The sequence below is a fragment of the Microtus oregoni genome, unplaced genomic scaffold (assembly GCF_018167655.1).
Source record: "Microtus oregoni isolate MIOR12 unplaced genomic scaffold, Mior012 000020F_ref0000438, whole genome shotgun sequence".
NCBI classification, from domain to species: domain Eukaryota; kingdom Metazoa; phylum Chordata; class Mammalia; order Rodentia; family Cricetidae; genus Microtus; species Microtus oregoni.
Genome location: NW_024543079.1, coordinates 35243100 through 35258335, shown reverse-complemented (window position 1 = coordinate 35258335; position 15236 = coordinate 35243100). Strand labels below are relative to the sequence as shown.

General features: G+C 43.7%; 1 protein-coding gene across 5 annotated transcripts in view; it reads right to left on the bottom strand.

The window, feature by feature from the left end:
* Nucleotides 1-15236, bottom strand: part of Slc23a2 (solute carrier family 23 member 2) — a 103867-nt gene that overhangs the window by 62461 nt on the left and 26170 nt on the right. The window lies entirely within an intron of this gene.

Here is a 15236-nt window from a genome sequence, read left to right as displayed (position 1 = left end):
GTACACTGCCTAAAAGGCCAAGAACACAATCCCCACGTGTCTACCATCTGAGGGTCAGAACACCCAAGGAGCTGAGCACCGGTCAGAATGCTCTGAGGACCCCAGAGAGGATGAACTGTAGGGAGCTAGAGAAATTCCCAGAACAGAAAAGAGAAATCAGGCTGTAGAGATGGCTCCATGGTTAAGAGCACTGTTCTCACAAAGGACCAGACCCCAGTACCCATACGGCGGCTCACAACCTCCTGTAACTCTAGGTCTAAGCAGTCCAGTGCCCTATTCTGGCCTCTGTGATACATGCATGCATGCAGGCAAAACATTCCCCTGTGGTCATTGCACATGTGATGCACACACATACATGCAGGCAAAAACACTTCTAAGCATAAAACTAAACAAATCTTTAAGCAACAAAAATGGGACCAAGAGATAAACCTAAGATACAGTGTTGAAAGATGCTGACTAAGCTGCTCTGAAAACGAGAAAGGCCAGAAAGTCAGAAGAGAACCTGTGTCTGGACAACCGAACGATGAAAGAGAGGCGGGCCAGGGACACAATGTCTGCTTTCTAATCTAGTTTTAACACATATTTATCACCAATTTTTAGCCAGAGAAAGACCTCACACACAATGGTACCTATGTCATTCAGCCAGCATGTCTGCAAGTGACGCTAGGTGGTAACCTCTACGAAATGCAAACAACCATGTTTCCTAGAGCTGCTCCTCAGAAGCTGCCTCCTTCACTAAGTGCAGTATGGCAGTATTTACTAGCATTGCCCCAAAATTTCATAATAGGAAATGCCACAAGACAGTAAAGCATGAACATAAGCTGCGGAAAGATTAGAACTGTATGTATGCCCAGGTCAGGTGGCCTCCGTGTACAAAAGTCAAACAAGACATTTTTCAGATACCCAGCCTAAAACAGAAGCCAAGGAGTCCCACTACAGCCAAGGCTACATACTATAGACGCTGTCTCAAAACAAAAGAACAAAGTAAAAGTCACTGGATGTGGCTAAAATATCAAATTCATAAGCTTTTAGTCTTTCAGTGAAATAAAACATAACCTATTAAATGTAGGCCAATGGCCTACACTTAACTGTATCTAATTACCACCAAGAGGGTGGGGAGATAAGCAAGGGACTCTCCTAGCCTTGCAGCATGTAGGAATCTGCCAATGTAGGGAATGGCGTTAACATGAACAGGAGGGACCTATGCACAATTTAAAAAAATAGAGCTTCATCCCCAATGATCAGGATCATTTGTGGGAAATGACCGTGAGTCATGTCACAGGAAAGATTTGTAATGCCCTCAAAGGCAGCCTCTGTATCTCTCAGTATCAAATTATAATGGTCTTGTCAACACACCTAGACATCGAGGAAGAGTAGATCTTAACGAGAAAATGCCTCCATAAGGTTGGCCTGTATGCAAATCTGTATGGCATTTGCATTTTCTTGGCTAATGATTGACATGGAAGGGCTCCACCCACTGTGGTCCTGGAAACTATAAGAAAGCAAACTGAGCAATCCATAATAAGCAAGCCAATAAGTAGCACTCCCTCATGGCCTCTGCAACAGCTCCTGCCTCCAGGTTCCTGCCCAGTTGGAGTTTCTGCCCTGACTTCACTGAATGATAGGCTGTGCTGAAATAAGCCCTTTCTTCCCCAAGCAGCATTTAGTGACGATGTTTTATCACAGCAAGAAAAAGACTAAAACAAGTAGCTGGACAGTGGTAGCGTACACCTTTAATCCCAGACCTCAGGAGGCAGAGACAGGTGGATCTCTAAGTTCAAAGCCAGCCTGGTCTACAGAGTAAGTTGCAGGACAGGCTCCAAAGCTACAGAGAAACCCTGTCTCAAAAAAACAAAACAAAAAAAGACTAAAACAATACCAAAACGATACAAAATAACTATAAAGTCCGGGCTAAAATGTAAAAATATGAAACCTCAGCAGTTGAGAATGCTTATTTCTTACAGCACCCACATGGAGGCTCACTGCCACCTGTCACTCATCTCCAGGGTATGTCCTGCTGCCTTCTAGCCTCCACGGGAACCTGCATTCACATGGCGTATACTCACACAGACCCCTAAATAGAAATAAGAATAAATGCATACTCAACAAATAAGCAGGGCTGGAGAGATGGCTCCATGACTAAGAGCACACACTGCTTCAGCTCCCAGCATCAGGAGAGAGGGTTCACAGCCACCTAACTCTGGGGTCAGGGCATCTGATGCCCTTTTGATCTCTGTGGGCACCGGACTTAAATAGAATGCATAATCCCAACATACATAATTTTTAAAACTAGCTATTTAAAAGCACAAATTTAAAAACAAAACAAACAAAACCACTAAAATGACCCTGCAGAGAAGCCAAAAGATGTTAAATGAACCCAAATTCTCCTATGGACTAACTGGAATGAATTCACGCACCTCCTCACACTTCCAGTGAGCTGGACCCACACTGCATGGTGCCGAGGGAGCTGGGCATCCAGCAGTGTCCTACTACTCTTAAGTCTGTGTGGATTTAAAACTCCACTCACGTCTCTCTACGTGGTAAGAGGCAAGTGAGCAGCTTTACTCTTAGCAACTATGTAAGGTTAAATTCAAGACAGAAATAAGAGACAAATACAACAAAAGAATGTCGGAATTGCCAGCATTTAGCTGGGCACGGTGGCATACACCTTTAATTGCAGCACTCTGGAAAGGGCAGGTGGATCCACAGAGCTAGTTCCAGGGCAGACAGGGCTACACAGAAAAAAACGTTATCTCAAAAAAAGGGGGGGTGTGGTGGAGTATGGTGGGGTTGGGGAAATAACCAGAATTTGAGACATTAGAGAAATAACTTTGCTGGTAAAAGGCTAGCTCTGTGAACTTGAAGCCCAAACTGGATTCTCAGAACCCATTTAAAAGGTAAAAGGCCAGGTATGGTGGTGAGCGGTTGTGACCCCGGTTGCCAGGGAGGTGGAGAGAGGAAGATTCCTAGGGCCTGCTGGACAGCTAGTTTAGCCTGACTGGTGAGCTGCTGCAGGAGAGAGAGAGAGAGAGAGAGAGAGAGAGAGAGAGAGAGAGAGAGAGAGAGAGAAAAGCAGAAAAGCGCTGTATCTCAAAGGAAATAGTAGTCTTGTGGATAGCACCCAAGGTTGTTCTCTGGCCTCCACATGCATGTGTGCACATATATGCATACATACAAAATGCACTTTAAAAAGAACTAACTATACACTTGAAAATATCTCATTTTATTAATGTAATGGTATTTTTTTGTTTTCCTTTTAAGAATTAAACTAGAAAGCATACCAAGGGAGATAAGACAAACAAGGTACATTGCTTCCAAATTTAAACATAAGTATTGTTAAGTCAGGAAACTAGAAAGGGGCCCATGGAGGGGGGGGGGGGTAAAGAATAGAGGTAGAAAGGTAAAAGACCACCTGTGATTTGAAAATTAAAGTGACTACTGGGGCAGGAGGGTGCAAACTGAGATGGGGACTGGGAGATAACATGCAAGGGCATTTGGGGTGGGATGATACAATCAAAAAGAAGTATGAATGAAATTGCCATGGGAAATTGTTATTTTGTATGTTAATTAAAATTTTAAATTAAAAAATACTAAAGTATGGGTTGACTGTAACTTTCCAAACAAATGTTACAATACTGACATTTCTGTGCTCTGGTGCTATTAACCTGAGAACATGACAGATTGGAGATTACCAGGTGAACAACATCTATGCTGGCTCCTTAGAGAGAGGGGAGAAGCTGAAAGCAAGGACAGCAAAGCAAACCCATTATCCGCCAGCGCCCTCTGGTGCCATAATAATTAACTGGCACTGATATAAAGGGTTTTTTTTTTTTTTTTTTTTTTTTTTTTTGATTTTCGAGACAGGGTTTCTCCATAGCTTTTGGTTCCTGTCCTGGAACTAGCTCTTGTAGACCAGGCTGGCTTCGAACTCACAGAGATCCGCCTGCCTCTGCCTCCCGAGTGCTGGGATTAAAGGCGTGCGCCACCACCGCCCAGCCAAAGGGTTTTTTTAAAAAAAGTATGAAATACAAAATTTTCCAGAGCAGGAGCCAGGGTTTAGGTAGAGTGCTAGCCGGGCATCTGCAAGACCTGGATGAATCCCACACTGAAGACAAGCCAAAGAAATTTAATTTGGAAATTTCTAACATACAAAACAGAATTAAAATACATTTATTTTGTACCCAACTTACTTTTAACTACTGCTTTCTGACTCATGAAGCAACTTTTGTGTTATCAACAGGCAAATCTTTATCTCTCATTCAATTAAAAATTCAGCTAGTACCTAGGCTCTGAAGCTGAACAAAAAGCTACACAGCCAAATTTTTCCAGTATGTTATGAAGCTAGCTAGACACACCCAGCTCTGGTCAGTGGGACTTGTGGGGGGGGGGGGGGGGGATCATCCCTTCTCATGGCTCTCTTGTCCTACTAGCTACAGGGACCATCTAGGACTAAAGCGAGTGTGTTTAAAAAGAGCATGGGACAGACTGTGAAAAGTTTCCGTTTCATTCTCTAAGCATATTAAAACCCAAACTACCACCTACCCACACACATGCAGACACATTTTATACACAAAGCAATCTGAAGGCTGGTAAAGTGGCTGCCTAGTCTACCTGAGGCCTCAGTTTCAAACCCAGCACAGTGGAAATAAATGAAGAAATTTTATAGTCCCCTCACCCCCACAGCACTAGGATTCACACATACCATGCAAGCACTTCTGAGCTATACCCCAGCCCAACAAACATTTATTATTTAAGCAAACTATAATGGTCATATTTCAAAAACAAAGAAACCACACATTTAAAGTAAATGTAGAAATGAAACCTGGACAGAGAACTGACAAAACCCAATCAAATCTGGGGGTGTGGTGAGGAAAAGCTGGGTTTTCCTTCTGTGGGACGGATGGAAGGTCATAGTGAAGGGCCAGTGTCTGGCTGAGAAGAATGGGTTCACTGTTCACCTTGGCTATCAGACTTATTAAACTGTCTGCTTTGGCACTTGGAGCAGGCCACTGATGGCTGTGAAAGTGTGCCTGCAAGCACCTAAAGAACTCAGGTCACAGGTGGAAATAAACCTCAGCCACGGGGAGCAGCCTCCTTTGCTCAAGACCCATCTCTGTGTCCTGGGTGGCACCGGGCACGAGGGAGAGTGGGAACCAGCATTCACAAGGGGATCAAAGGCCCTCCCCAGTGAGCATGCGCTGAGCATGCATACCAGCAACGCAGTGTGGGTCAACAGGAGAGCAAAAATCAGCTCGTTTTGCTTCTATTATAACTTCATGATTTATCTCAAAAAAGTACATACTGAAAATGAGAAAAGAAAACACTATCTCAGAGTACACAACAATGTGATCGTGACTACACCCATGTTAACTTTCTAGCGTGTGGTCTCTAGGGCTGGAGAGACGGCTCCTTGGCTGAGTGGGCACTGACCTAAAAGACCAGAGAGCAGATTCCAGCACCCTCAAAGAGTGATTCACACCCACTTCTAGCTCCCCAAGGATCCGCAACCTCTGGCCTCCAGAGTCCCTAGACTCTCCTACAACACACACGTAATTAAAATAACTTTTTAGAGAAAAATGTGTGGTGGCCCATGCCTTTAATCCCAGAACTCGGAAGGCAGGGGTGGGCAGATCTTTGTGGGTTCAAGGCCAGCCTAGTCTACAGAGCTAGTTCGAGGACAGTCAAGGCTATAGAGACAAACCCTGTCTTGAAAAACAAAACAAAACAAAAAAGAAAAAGGAAGAAAAAATGGGAAAGAAAGAGAGTAGGGAGCCAGAGAGATGGCTCAGCAGTTCAGAGCATTTGTTGCCCTTGCAGAGGATCTGAATTGGGTTCCCAGAACCCACATGACATTTCACAACCATCCTTAATTCCAGTTCCAGGGGATCTGATGCCCTCTTCTGACCTCTGCAGGCACCAGACATGCATGTGTTGCACATACATACATACATGCCAGCAAAACAGACAGACACATTCATGCATGTGCCATAAAATAAGTCTTTACAAAGAGTATTATGTCTCAATTACTGTCCTTGCCTTGACAAAACACCAGGACAAAGGCAACTCATAAAAGAAAGCATTTTACTGGGCTTATGGCTTCCGAGGATTAGAGTCCATGATGGCAAAGCAGTGGCAGGAACAGCTGAGTGCTTACATTTTAAACTGCAGCTAAGAGGCAGAGAAGGAGCAACAGAATGGCAGTCTTCTGAAATCTCGAAACCCACCTCTGGCACACCTCCAACAAGGCCACACCACCTAATCCTTCCAAATGCTTCTACAATGGGAACCAAGTGCTCAGAAATAAGCCTATGGGGGCCATTCTCATTCAAGTCACCACAGTATATAATCTTCTGATAACTTGATTTACACATATATATGCATGCAAAGGAATAACCCCATCTAACTCTTAACTCAGTGATTCTCACTCTTCCTAATGCTGGGACCCTTTAATACAGTTCCTCATGTTGTAGTGACCCCAGCCATAAAATCATTTCAGTGCTACTTCATAACTAATTTTGCTACTGTTATGACTCAGTGTAAATATTTTATATGCAGGCTATTTGATATGTGACGCACCCCCCTCAAAGAAGTTGAAACCCACAGGTTGAGAGCGGCTGCTCTGCTATCTATAATCAGTCTGTATAGAGGTAGTAGATGCGTTAGCCTAAGCTTTCACACAAGGCTAGAAGAGGAAAGAAACCACGTGCAAGGAACTAACATAACAAGCTTCTGTCAAAGGAGAAAGGAGCTCTTCTGGGAGCTCGGACCAGCACAGAAAAGCTAACAAAACACTAGGCCACAGGGAAACTGCAGAAAAGAAACTGCTAAACTTCAGGCTGGCCAGCAAATCTAAAACAAAATAATGCCTGTCTTCGAAAAGGGATGATCACTAAAAAGACTAAATGAACACACTAGAGGCATTCTCCACACCATGGAGAAAGGCAGGGAACAACTCATTTATATAAACAGTTGGTCTTAATCCTGCATCAGCTGCCTGATTTAAAAACATTTATCCCCAGCTGAAAAGTCCTGACCTGCCTGTAATCTCCGTCATGGCAACCATTACATAACTGGCCATCTTTCTCCTTACCTTTCTTCTTGTACAAGTCACCAGCATTGTTTACATGGGTTCTTGAAACTACCCAATTTCTTTGGTAAATATTTAATTGTCTTGTTGCTAAGACTCAAACTATAAACAGTACAACACTTTTATATAACATGTTTGATAGTAAGGAAGTAAGAGGGTGACGACAACAGCACACAGACTAAACCCAAAACAAAATCCCAGAGGCAGTAAGGTCTTGGCACAGACACCGATAGAACAAGAACGCTCCCCTCATTGTTGAAAACTGTCAGTAGACTGATACCCACATCATTTTGCATCTATGGTCCTAGCTCTTTCTACAGTGGTCCTCAATCATGCTCCTGGCCCTAGAACGCAGCAGGTGTTCTCAGCTGTGAAGCCAAGGGCGGTGTTGTCATCTCTTGCTCTCAGGCAGAGACGAAAAGTCTGTCCGTTTAGGAAGAGCTTAGCATCTCGGGCTCGGCATTGACAGTCTCAGAGCAAATGGAAGGAGATGAGTCATTCACAGATTCCTGACCGTGATGCTGGTCTGTGCTCTGAGGTCAGAATGGACCATACCGGAAGCCATGTCTCATCTAACTGGACAGTCTGGAGTGAATAAGAGAACCACACACATACAAGCTACACCATGAGTAAGACCCCAAAAGGACTCGGAGCCAGTCGTATAGAGTGAGTAGAATCCCAGGAAGAAAGTTCTCAGGAAAGTCTACGTGGGGGTATGAAGAGTCTCCAAGCATGGTAAGCACCAGCCTAACCACAGCACACAGAGCAAAGGGAAAGAAGACAATCCCTTACAGGTCAGAGGACTTGAGAGCCATCCGCAAATGGAACACACTTTGGAAATCCTGAGTTTCAGAGTTCTCTGCAATCATCTCAAGAAGACCAAGAGGTACAAGGCCAGGTGTGGTAGGCTCATGCCTTTAATCCCAGTATTTGGGAGGTAGAGGCAGATAGATCTGAGTCCAAAGCTAGTCTGGTCTACACAGTGAGTTCCAGGCCCTGTCTCAAAAAAAGGATAAACAAACTGGACGGTGGTGGTGCACGCCTTTAATCCCAGTACTCAGGAGGCAGAGGCAGGCCAATCTCTGTGAGTTCGAGGACAGCCTGGTCTACAGAGTGCATTCCACGACAGCCAGGACTGTTTCACAAAGAAATTCTTTGTCTTGAAAAACCAAAATAATAATAATAATCAAACAAGCTAATTACTGTAAGTATGGTTTCCAACATGAACTGTTTCTACAAACCCCTCCAAATCAAAACACAAGCCCTTAAATGAACAATGCTGTGCTGGCATTCCCATGCACAGTCATGGATACTGCCTGTCTCAGAATCCCAAAAACAACAAGAAGGCCATGGAGACAGCTGTGAACTTTATTGTTTAAATGTGAAGGCAAGAAACAGAAGCCTGCATATTTTCAACACAAGTACAATTCTTTCTTCCCAATATTTAAGTATCTAATTTTAGACATGTGTATATGTGCTTGAGTATATGTCTGCACACCACACGCATGCCAGAGCCTACAGAAGTCAGAGAGGGACTGACTGGGCCCTCTAGAACTGGAGCTACAGGCAGCTGTGAGCCATCGTGTGTGTCAGGAACTGAACCTGGAGAATTTGCAAGAGCAGTTTGTATTCTTAACACACTAAATAGCTTCAATCCCTTACTGGTTGAATTTGTAAAAGCCACAAATATTAGGATTAAAGTATGCAAGATTCTTGCAATTGAGGAGTGGCTAGACAAACACATTAGGTAAATTTTAAAAAATTAAAAAGAAACAGAAATAATAAGAAAACGGGTATAGTAACACACATTTTTAATCCCAGTTCTCTATTTGGGAGGCAAAAGCAAGTAGATCTCTGTGAGTTCCACGCCAGTCAGAGCTATGTACATAGTGAGACCCCCATCTCAAAAAGCAAGCAAGAAAGAATGAAGAAGGAAGATATGCCAAAAAAAATGGCTCAGTGGTTAAGAGCACTTGTTGCTCTTTCAGAGCCGCAAGTTCGGTTCCCAGGACATAATGGCTGTGATTTTAGTTTCTCTTCTGGCCTCCACTGGCACCAAGACACACACATGAAACACCGACATACATAGAGGCAAAACCCTAATACACATAAAATAAAAATAAGTCTTAAAAGGGAAAAAGAGACGGGTGGTGGTGGCACACGCCTTTAATCCCAGCACTCGGAGGGGGGGAGGGGCAGAAGTAGGGGGATCTCTGTGAGTTCGAGACCAGCCTGGTCTACAAGAGCTAGTTCCAGGACAGGCTCCAAAGCTACAGAGAAACCCTGTCTTGAAAAAACAAAACAAAAAAAAAAAAAAAAAAAAAAGGAAAAGAAATAAGATGTATTTGATGAAGCAAATCCAAGGATGATATAGACAAGCTGAACCTGGTGATACATTTGACAAATGTCAATTAGAGACAACCAAATATTAAAGAAATTCAATGAAACAAGAGCAGAGAAAATCTACAAAAGAAAATGAGGGTGGGTGGCAACTTGGACTCAAGAGCTGGAGAACGTTTATTTTGCAAGTGTCCTCAGACAGACAAACCTCTACCTTTTGCTCCCAGCATCAATCTTACCACTAGATTATCCTCCCCATAAGGAAAGCTAGTGCAGCTATTCTGTTCTCTTCCTGTCTTTAAAAATGGAAATAGTAGCCAGGCTGTGGTGGCGCTCACCTTTAATCCCAGAACTCTGGAGGCAGAGGCAGGCAGATCTCTGTGAGTTCAAGGCCAGCCTGGTCTACAAGAGCTAGCTCCAGGAGAGGCTCCAAAACTACACAGAGGAACCATCATCTAACAAAAAATAAAAAGAAACGATGTTGCAGTATCATTTGTAACATCAAAACTAACCAAAACTAGGACTCAGCCTGGTGGTGTGTAAGCTTGGGAGAATGAGACCGGGCTGTCTGGGCCACAGAACTTAAGCCCAGGCTTAGAGACCTGGCCTCATTTTTTAAGAAAGAAAAAGAAAATGTGGGAGGGGGTGCTGTGGGCAGAGCCTGGTGGTAAAGCATGTGGGCCATGGGTTTGTTTCATGCACGGGAACAAACAAGCAGACATGCTACTGCCCATCAAGCTTTGAGATAGGAAAAAGTAGGAAAGGTGGGAGGAATGATGGGTTTTTTTAAAGATTTATTTATTTATTTATTTATTTATTTATTTATTTATTATGTATGCAGTGTTCTGTCTGTCTGTATGCTTGCTGGCCAGAAGAGGGCACCAGATCTCATTATGGATGGCTGTGAGCCACCATGTGGTTGCTGGGAATTGAACTCAGGACCTCTGAAAGAGCAGTCAGTGCTCTTAACTTCTGAGCCATCTCTCCAGCCGGAATGATGTTTCTTAGTGATAGGTTAGTGCTTTGATGCCATTAATTAAACCGCAGTGATTTGAGAACACTCCACTGCCATGGCGACCCAAGGAGTCAATAGCAGCACACTCAGCAAAGCTCTGCTAATAAGGATAGCCAAAAGCAAAAGAGCAAAACAAATATTTACCTCCTACCTTGTAATTAATGTTTCAAGACTGAACACGTTTATTTTTTAATCTGCTTACTGAAGGGCTCTGGCAGGCCTTGCCCTTCCTCCATTCCCTCTTTCCTTGCTAAACTGTTAGATTACATTCCTAAAGCTAGCCAAGGTCTATTCCAATATTTGGCCACTTCCTCCTGAGGCTGACTCCCAAATTCCAGCTATCAAAATATTGAAGCCCAGCAATCAGAAGGCCCTTCTGACACAAGTGACAGGTCATGCTGGTGAGAACATGGAGCAAGGGGAACACTCCTCTACTGCTGGTGGGAGTGCAAATTTGTACGGCCACTGTGGGAATCAATATGGCTGCTTCTCAGAGAACTGGGAATCAACCTACCTCAAGACCCAGCTAGAGCACACCTAGACGTAAACTGAGGACGCTCCATCCTATCACAAGGCCACTTACTCAACTATGTTCACAGCAGCTTTATTCGTAATAGCCAGAAATTGGAAACAATCTAAATATCCCTCAATTGAAGAATGGATAAAGAAAATGTGGTTTATTTACACAATGGAGTATTATACAGCTGTTAAAAACAATGACATCGGGGGCTGGAGAGATGGCTCAGTGGTTAAGAGCACTGCCTGCTCTTCCAAAGGTCCTGAGTTCAATTCCCAGCAACCACATGGTGGCTCACAACCATCTGTAATGAGGTCTGGTGCCCTCTTCTGGCCTGCAGGGATACACAGATAGAATATTGTATACATAATAAATAAATAAATATTAAAAAAAAACGATGACATCATGAAATTTGCAGGCAAATGGACGGAACTTGAAAAAATTATCCTGATTGAGGTAACCCAGACCCAGAAAGGCAAACACGGTATGTACTTACTCATAAGTGAATATTAGCTGTAAAACAAAGAATAACCAGGCTATAATCCACAACCCCAGAGACACTAACAAAGAGGGCTTAGAGGGGGCCAGGACAGACAAGAATCTCCCTGGGAAGGGGAAATAGACTTTGTGGGTGGACAGGCAGGTGGGGTTGGGAGCAGGAGGGATGAAGTGTGGGGAAGTAAATACTAGGAGAAATCGGGACGGGCGGGCCTTTAGGGGGCCAAGTGGAAACCAAGTACAAGGAAACTCCACGGAATCTACGAGAGAAGCCTAACAGAGACTGCTAGTAAGGGGACACGGAGCCTGAACTGGCCATTTTCTATAACCAGGCAAGGTCTCAAGTGGAAGGATTGGGACACCAGCCCAGTCACAGAACCTTTGACCTACAGTTTGTGATGCCTACAGAGGAGGCCTAGCAGAATCCTCAAAGGGACCAGAAAGACTCCATCCAGCTACTGGTAGGAGCAGATGGAGAGTCCCACAGACAAACCTTAGCTCTGGGAGTCAGTCCTGCAGAGGAGGGGGAGAATCAGGACCAAAGGAACCAGGTGACAGGGACACTATGAGAACACAGACCCACAGAACCAATTGACTAGGATTCAGGAGCTCTCAGGGATCAGGGAGCCTGTAGAGGTCTGACCTAGGTCCTCTGCATATATGTCATAGCTGAGTAGCTTGGTGTTCTTGTGGGATTACTAAAAGTGGGAGCAGGGGTGGTTGCTGACCCTTTTGCCTATTTATGGAAGCCTTTCCCTTCATCTTCAGGCCTACAGTCATAACTACCTGAAACACTGAAGCAGGAAGCAGGAGGCTCACAAGTTCAAGGTCTGCCTATGCTACAAAGTAAGTTTGAGGCCTGCCTAAGATACATAATAAATTCAAGGCTAGTCTCAATCACTTAATACCTAGTATCAAATAAATCAATAAAAAGTATGAGCTAGGGATGTAGTTCAGTGTTTGAAATATTTATCTAGTGTGTTCAAATCCCAGCACCGCCAAAATAAAATTCTCTGTTGCACAAGATAGCCCCCCCCCCACTCACCCACCAGGTTTCTCTGTGTAACACCGGGCACTCTGCCAGCCTCTGCCACCACCAGCTGGAGCACAAAATATTTTCAAAGACAGTACTTCGGAAGAATACCTATAAAATCAATTTTGCTCTCAGCTGGAATTTCTTCATGGATTTAAACTTCATGCCCTTAGCATGGGGCTTTGATTGGAAACACAAGCATGTTAAGTCTACTCTAAAGTAGTGCTGGCAAGTTTATCAGAGAACATGGCTGCAATTGTCCTAATTGTTAGTTATTGTTGTTACTTACTATACCCACTCATATCTTTACCCTGAGGGTCTGAATTTTTTTTTTCTTTCCTGGTTTTTCAAGAAGGGTTTCTCTGTGTAGCTTTGGAGCCTGTCCTAGAACTTGTTCTGCAGACTAGGCTGGCCTCGAACTCACAGAGATTCACCTGCCTCTGCCTCCCAAGTGCTGGGATTAAAGGCGGGCAGTGTGCACCATCACCCCCCTCCCCCGAACAGTAAAGGGTTTTCTTTCCTGCCAGGTCTTGGGGCACAGAGTGATAAAAGTAGGGGGGTTAAAGCCATCAGGACAGCAAAGCCCCTGTATTAACCACTGTTCCAGGTTGCCCAAACACTACCACAATCAAGATTTAGTAACATACTCAGACGTGTGCTTCTCAAAACAGTTACACTCTGCTTCTGCAGCTGAAGTATGGGTGGCTGCACAGACTCCTTCTATAATCACTAACTGGAGCCTGTGGGAATGAGGACTATCCCCCATAAGCTCGTGTATCTAAACATTCGGTCCTTGGCTGGTGGCACTACTGGAGGTTAGGGAACTTCTAGGGTACAGCATTGGGGGAGGACTTACAGAGGAGTTTCTAGCCCAAGCCCACCTCCAGTTTGCTCTCTACTGTGTATAGCTGGAGATCTCTCAGGTTTGTGCCCTGACCACCTGCTGCCATGCCTGTGCCTTGACTATGGATTCTCCTGAAACTCTAAACCAAAACACCCCTCTTCCTTCTATAAATTGCTTTAGCAACAGAGAAGTAAAATGCACCTGTCCGTACATTTCCAGTACAAACCCAGAGCCAGACTCAGTGGCCATCTCATGCACGGTCAGCCCAGCCCCGCTCAGGGCCTGGCCCAGGAGTGCTGAGACAGCCAACAGTCCGGGCAGACCCACTGGAAAGTCCTAGCTGAGAAGTTTCCCAGCTGTTACTGAAGGAGTTGGTCTGGCATCAGCATTTACCAGTAGGCTAGGGGTAAACAAGCACAGAAGTACCAGTTCAATCAGCCATCATGAGCCTGCCTTTCCCACCCCAATTTCAGGAACACGAGTCTTTAAATGAGTAGCTGAATGGATAGATGGGTAGAAAATTTTTTAAGTAATTAAAATGTGAATGAAGAAATGTATATGTTTCCTTTTTTAAAACAATGTAAAACTTAACAAAATAAAATCTTCCTAACTCTCAGAAAAGAGGCACAATGTAGCAACCACCACTAAAGATTATTCAAGAGGTATAACTGGGTGGAGGCTGAGCACTTGCTGCCAGAACCTCTGTGAGCAGCAGCCAATTGTTTCTAACTGCAGCCCTCTTCTGGGCCTCCGCAAGCACCAGCACACACAACTCACACAGACACATACAGAAAAAAATAAAAACATTTAAAGTAAAACTAAAAAGTATATGGATAGAAGATGAAAAAGTAGTTTTTTTTAAAATTGCTTGCTTATGTTTTCAAAAAGTGTACTGTTCTTTGAGATGTGCAGGCTACACAGTTAGACCCTACCTCAGAGAAACATTAATACATACATGTATGTGCATGCACTGATAAGGACAAACCTCAGGCTGCTTTGAAGTGGGAGGAGGAGCATAAGATTATGAGTCCACAGATTCAATGCAATGCCCATCAAAATCCCAACAAAATTCTTCAAAGACCTCGAAAAAATAGTACTCAACTTCATTTGGAAAAGCAAAAAAACCAGGATAGCCAAAATAATCCTGTGCAATAAAAGAACTTCTGGGGGCATCACAATCCCTGGCTTCAAACTCTACTACAGAGCTACAGTACTGAAAAGAGCCTGGTATTGGCATAACAGTCAGGAGGACCAATGGAACCAAATAGAAGACCCGGATATCAATACACACATCTTCGAACACATGATCTTTAATAAAGAAGCAAAAAATATCAATGGAAAAAAGAAAGCATATTTAACAAGTGATGCTGGCATAACTGGATATCAACATGTAGAAAAATGAAAATAGACCTATATCTATCACTATACACAAAACTCAAGTCCAAATGGATCAAAGACCTCAACATAAAAGCCAACCACACTGAACCTTATAGAAGAGAAAGTGGGAAGTATACTTGAAAGCATTGGCACAGGAGACCACTTCCTAAATATAACCCCTGCAGCACAGATACTGAGAGAAATGGGACCTCCTGAAACTGAAAAGCTTCTGTAAAGCAAAGAACAGGGTCAACAAGACAAAATGACAGCCTACAGAATGAGAAAAGATCTTCACTAACTCCACATCAGACAGAGATCTGATCTCCAAAATATACAAAGAACTCAAGAAATTGGACACCAAAAGAACACATAATCCAATAAAAAAAAATGGAGTACAGACCTAAACAGAGAACTCTCAACAGAGGAATCTAAAATGGCTGAAAGACACTTAAGGAAATGTTCAACATCCTTAGTCATCAGAGAAATGCAAATCAAAACAACTCTGAGATTCTATCTTATACCTGT